The sequence below is a fragment of the Papaver somniferum genome, unplaced genomic scaffold (genome assembly GCF_003573695.1).
Source record: "Papaver somniferum cultivar HN1 unplaced genomic scaffold, ASM357369v1 unplaced-scaffold_65, whole genome shotgun sequence".
Taxonomy (NCBI): domain Eukaryota; kingdom Viridiplantae; phylum Streptophyta; class Magnoliopsida; order Ranunculales; family Papaveraceae; genus Papaver; species Papaver somniferum.
Window position 1 is genome coordinate 5,798,526 of NW_020649304.1, and position 6,596 is coordinate 5,805,121.

The following is a 6,596-nucleotide window of genomic DNA, read 5'->3' on the forward strand; positions in this document are numbered from 1 at the left end:
GATGAAAGATGGGTTCGATTTGAGAGAGCATTGAGCAAGGTATTGACGTTGTTTCGATGAAAGATGGAATTGCATAGAAGATGGTGATGAACGTGCTGTTGAATCGAAGATTGTAGTATCTGCTGAAGTTCTGGTGGAATGGGTATGAAGCCGAGAAGGACTAGGAGAAGATGAGTCTGCTTGATTGAAGTTGTTGTCGATCTCAGAGAGGAAAGAATGGGTCTGTGGCTATGAATGATTGTAATAGAAGCATATGGAAGTCAAGAATGGCTCATGGATCGGTGGTTGTCGTGATAGAGTTAGTGATGCTGCTGATATTGCAGGGAAGCATGGAAGAACGATTCCTTGATCTAATCTCTCTTATTGATTTCAACATAAACTTTTTATTACTTTGTTTACTTTCTTTTTGCTTTTCAAAACCAAAACTGTAAGGACCCTCAAGCTCGTCAACGCTATTTGACCAGTCAAGAGTCGATTAAGCCGCTAATGACTCGATTAATTAGAGATGAACCTTAATTAATAGTAATTAATCTAACAACGATCTGGATACGAAACTAGTATCGCTAGATAAATCTAGAAAAGTTATGCGGAATAGACTACTCGAACATGTCATTCAGACACCGGACGAAGAAGATATCACTGGATTAGTATGAAGGGTAAATAATCATTTTACACCTAAACCGCGTGGTTGCCCTTATCAATTCAATGGGTGCCGTTATAACTTTTGTTGCCTTATCATCACCAAACGTGTCGAAGAGAAATCATTTTCTCTTTTCTTTTCTCTTTCTTCTTCTTCTCCGTTCTTTCTCTCTTCCTCTCTGTTTAATCCCATCTCAGAGATTTGAGATTCTTTTGTTAGAGAAATTCTCGTGAACCTGGTTAGCTTGATGATATGAAGAAGTAGGTGTTGGTTTTATGATTGTTTGAGCACAGGAAGAAGAAGTTTGAGTTGCTGCTGTAAATCGAGAATTAGGTTTTGTTTGGAGATGAGGAAATCAAGAGAAGATGAAGAATCAGTTGATAACCCTGGGTTGATGATGGTGTTGTTAAATCAAGTATTGATTCAACCTCAGAGGATGAAGAAAAAGGTAAATTAGGGTTCTTTAGTTTGAATGTTAATTTGTTTTCGAATTGATTGAAGTTTATTTATGAAATCGCTTTGTAGTGATTGATTATAAGTGGGTTTGGTCTTAATTTAAGGTAGAGATGAGTATATTGAGTTTAATTTTGATTCATAGAGAAATTAGGGTTTACCCTGTTCTTCCCCAATTTGGAATTAGGGTTCCTGGTTTAGAAATTACAGATGATGAGGAATGAATATGAGGTGATGTGATAACAGGGTTTGGTTCGATGAAGATGTTATGAAATTTTAATTGGTGGTGCTGGTAGTATTGATTAAGAGGTGTTATAGCTTATGAGAGGTTTGGCAAAGAAGAAGTAATGTTTGGTTTCTGGGTTTGAAGTTGAACTGTTAATAAAGATGGTGAATTTAGGTTGTTGTTGGTGATTTAGAATTGGGTATTTGTGACCTGGGAATGATGAAGTTGGGAGCTGTTGAGTAGAGAATGAGGTTATATATGAATGTTTAGGATTTTGTTCATGGAGTGGTTATTACAGGTTGGCTGAAGCCGTGTTATCACAGCTGGAGCTAAATCAAGTTTGTTGGATGGTTTAAGTGGTTGCAGTTCATGGAAATTGTGGTGAAAATGAAGTGGTAGTAATTAGTGAGTTTACAGGGTTATGAAAAGGTAATGGCTGGGACAACCATGGAGTGAACTGGCGGTGTTATACATGTGTTGATGAACTGAAGTAGGAACTGCAAATTAGTGTAGTTGATTGTTTGAAGTGGTTGATGTTAATGGAGCTGGTGGAGGTATTAGCAGGCTGTGGTATTTAGAATGATACATGAAGTAAGTTAGTAGAGGCTTGTAGCTTCAAGGATATGAAAGTGTTGATAGAGTTAATGAAGATGAGATATTTGTTGTTATGGGAGGACTGTATTGCGGTTAAGATAAACTGAAGTTGCAACTGAACAGATAGAGATATGATGACATGAATGAGAGTTTTAATCATAATCTGGTGAAGTTGGAACAAGAGGTGGTTTGAGACTGAGCTAGTGTATAAGAAATGAGATGAAGAGTAATGACAGGTGCAAATGATGGAAGATGGTTGAGTATGAGAGTGGTGGTGGAGATGTTGATATGGCAGAGTCACAAGAGTAGTAATTTAACGAAGTTGAAGTTACAGGGTGTGTATGAACTGAGTTGTGTTATGCAAAGATGTGTGGATTGATTTGTACATGGAGTTAGGTTATGATTTAGCTAAAGTAGTGGCTGGTGGTGTTACAGTTTCAACCTTGTTGTGCTTGGGTAGAAGTTTAATTGAATATGAAGAGGTTATGTCTTAGAGCAGATTGTAATGGTTGGATTTTGATTCAAGCCTGAGAAATCATGTTGATAGAGATTGTATGTTGCCTTTGTGTTTTGATTATTCACTGTGTCATGTGTTTATGTTATAGTGCCTTGGCCTGTGCTGTGTCCCATGCCAGAACCCTGACCTAGCCTGACTCGGACATCTGACTGAGTCCAGTTAACCCAATTAAACTGAGTTGAATCAGTTTGACTCAGTTGACCTTGACCAATTGACCGTTGACTTGACCTTTGACCTGGACTATTGACCTGATCTTAGATGTTGACTGTTGGTTGACACTTTGACTGTTAAAGACCGTTCGTTGACCCGAGTGGACTGTGCCTTATGTAGTGGGCCGAGATTAGTGGACTTGGGCTTAGTACAATGTATTCTTAGTTTGATGTTTGAACCCTTTATGGTCCGAATTAGACTTTAATTCCTTCTACAAAGTTGTAGATATTCTTTAGACTTATCAAATGGACTTTAGAACCAATCTAATCGAATTAGTAAATCTTTAGATGTGCTAAAGATAAATAATGAAATTGTGTCGAATCATAGATAAGCTTAGAACCATTAGATAGTTCACTTACCTTATAACTAGAGAATTGTATGAGTTTGTGTTATGAGCCTTGTATGAGCCTTTTGGATAATCTTTAAAGTGTTTGTGTGGTTAACAGTTAGTCGTTATTAACAACAATCGATTCAAAGGATGATCCAGTGGATTGAACATCTCGAGGTACGCGAGGCTTGTCATCAAAAGAGGTGGGAATCAATAACGAACTCTCTTGTATTCATTATTGTTTCAAAAATCTATCTTTTATGAAATGCATGCATGTCTTTGTTACTATATGATATGTGTACGCATGTATTATTTGTGTGTGTTACAAACTAGTTTTCTTTTACATTTTGGGATGGGCTTGGATCTTTAGAAACAACTAATGTCTGTGTTTTGGGAGTATTTACTTATTTTTCCAAAATGTGATTCTTTCCATTGACTGGAAAGTGGTTACAATCTTTATTTGTTGTTAGCATGAAAGGGAGGAGGTTTCCTTTTGATTGGTGTGAGATGTGTGCTCCCAAATGTTATATCTATTTATTGCAAACCTAGATAGGCCTCGTTGGGTTGAATATTATATAGGTCTGGTTTTAATTTGGCCATTATATTTTCCTTATTTCTGTACGGGGGCAACGCATGTCTCATACATGAATGTTTACTGTTCTTTTAAATTACTTTCAAAAGCTATTTTATTATGTTTTGGTGTTTAGAGAGAATGATGTTGAGAATATTATATAAGATTGTTGGATTTACACGTGGGAGGATTGTGGGATCTTCACTGTGTAAGCACTTCGGTCGGATATAATGTTGTTACCATTTGTTTTCTTTGAATACTTGCTATGTAGAGTGCGCGTAGAATAAGGTACTGGTAAGGTACATATCATTTATGACTTGAGGATGGAAACCTCATGGGCGCTTTAATGATCATTGAAGAATCCGCAACAGTCATGCCTTGCTACTCCGAAGGAAGACGTCGCTCAACTATTATTTATGTTGTGAATGTGTGTTGGTTTATTGGTTGGTAAAACTTTATATTTTCAGTACTACTTATTACTTTAATATGCTTTATAGTTTTTTTTTTCGTTTTTATCGGTTTTCAGTAAAACCTGCATTGTCTTTAAATCATTTTAGTGATTACTTGAAAGTTAGTTGTTATTTCTACGGGGCACCCCTTTTAGGGATGATGTGCTCACCCATTCCCACTTTCAGTTTCAGAGACAGATGCAAGATGCGCACGTGGCGATAAAAGCTTCGAGGAGTTGGTTGCGTTAGTTGGTTAGCTTCCGCTATGTTTATTTTGTGTTTATATTTTATTTGTAAATCAACTCATTGTTGTATATGTAATATCTGAGAGGAGTTCTTGTATTTATTTCAGAGGGGGCTTAGATTCGGGTTAATCTTTGTTTAGAACTTCTTTCTTAATGTTTGAATAGACGTTTTAGATCCTTAGCGCCTCATTATTATAGTTAATTGGATTACTCAGCTTCTAGCTTAGGGTGCGCTACAACCCCCCCCCCCCCCCCCCCTTGTGACAATTTTACAACTAAAATCTCTTGCTCCTCGTGGAAACGAACTTGACTACACCATATTACTTGTTAATTAGGTGGGAAAATATTGATTAATTTGTTGTGGTTACGACACGCATCAGTCATGAACTTTCAAAGTGTTTCAAGTACAAACACAAATTAAGGTATGTCAACAAACTTCAACGAAGAGAGAATCGATTAGCAAACAAGCTCAAACTTGTTCAAAAATCCTCTGAGGTATATAAGATTTTATCTTCTTCGAAGAAGTTAGTTTCCAAGAATAAGACAAAACCACTAGAGAATAAAGAATGGTCTAAACATTCTGAGAGACAGGGTTCTATGAATTCGTTTCAAAAAGGTTATGGTGGACAGATTGTTGTTCACCGCAACATAACTTGATTGTGTTGTTTGGTGCATCTTGTCTCATGTGCCTGATCAAAAGAGACAAGATTGTCCACACCTCAGGCTTTAGGAAAACAGAAATGTTTTTTTTTTCTTAGCTTTGTTGTGTTTTGCAAGTTTGGAATTCTTCCATATCTAATTGTTATTGGAAAGGACTTCCCTGGTCAATCAATAAAAGAGGGTTACTCTCGATAATTCTACCCTTCTTAGGGTTGTGAGTTGTGCGTGAACGAACCTGTGTTTAAAGGTTTCGTAACACTACATTCCTTTTTCCTTCTCTGAAACTCTTTATATCTTAAGACTGTTTGTTGGGTTTAAATTGTGAATTCCTCTCACAAACCCGTACGCATATGGATACTCCAAGCATCATGTCTTATGACGGAAAAGATGTCAATATGATTGTTAATCCATCAATTATGAAGGAAAAAGAAAGATCTCTGTTACCTCGAAATTTGAAAAGAAAAAGAAGGAATGTGAGGAAGCCAAGAGTTGTTCCTTCAAACTCTCAGAATTTTTCTGGTGTTCTTGAAGAGTTGAAGGAAACAAGGAAGGAGATTCAACAAATAAAGGTTTTTTTTTTATGAGAACTCTTGAAATTCAGAAGGCCCTGGTTCGACATCATCATCCTAGAAGGTTTGTTGGAATTGATTCCTATCTTCACGAACCGTATGTTCCCATGGTTGTTGACGACAAGGAGTTCGGGGACGATAAAAAAATTTTCAGAGGTCTCAATGTCTAGGAAACTTCTTATGATAATTTTATTCTTGTGTTTTTAAGAAGGACTACTAGGGTTTGGAATAGCCATTATTGTGAGTACACATAGCTATGTCCAACGTTTTCATCTTCAATTGTTTTTAGATTTATTTATTTAAATTCTAAGTTATCTGGAAGATGATTTTTGAAGTATTAATCTTTATGGTTTCATATATTGCAAATTTTTATGGGATATGTTATTTATGTACGTAAACCTTGACTGTTCCATACTTGTTCAAACGTTATCTCTATTATACGTCGATATGAATGTATTGATAACAGATAGAATGAACTTTTGAATACAAAGTTAAGCCTTTTATGATATTGATGGAAGAAAGGATGAACTTTTGTTTACAAAGATTAAGTCTATTATATGTCATTGTGCAAATAATGATGAAAATATAATAAATCTTTGTTTATTCCGCAATGTTGGTCTTTCCCCTTATCCACATCTTTGTGCATATACTGTGTTGCTCCGTAAGTTCTCTTATGTTGAGCATGGCCAATTGAGTTGATTATTTTTGTGGCTAATTCAATTGTGATTTTTGGATTCAAATTCATGTTCTCATATGATTTGATTATGTCCAAAGAAATCCTTCTTTTCTCGTAAAAGTAAGGTCGCTCTTGTTGTTCTTTCGGGAATGACATTTTATGGGGGAGAGTTCTTTTTGAACTTGTGCTTAATTGCCAAATATTTGTGGGGAGTGCGGTTGTGGAATATTGTAGGGGTTATCTTGTATCTTTATAAACTCCTTGATGAATGCATTTAGCTTCGGCTATATGATTGCATCTAAATAAGTTGGTATGTTATTATTTTTTGGTCATGAAGTATCTCTATGAAAATTTCATGAGGATCCAACTAGTTTTCGTACCTTTGCCAATTTATATTGACAAAAAGGGGGAGAATTAATGTGTAGTTTCATACTACAAATACATATGGTTTACGGATC

At 36.0% G+C, this 6,596-nt stretch overlaps 1 long non-coding RNA gene across 1 annotated transcript; it reads left to right on the forward strand.

Annotated features, from left to right (window-relative positions):
- Positions 1-785: 785 nt before the first annotated feature.
- On the forward strand, positions 786-4,410 carry LOC113343620. The gene is made up of 3 exons (XR_003357325.1): positions 786-1,088; positions 3,087-3,171; positions 4,175-4,410. It is a non-coding gene; the product is annotated as an uncharacterized LOC113343620 (long non-coding RNA).
- Positions 4,411-6,596: the final 2,186 nt, after the last annotated feature.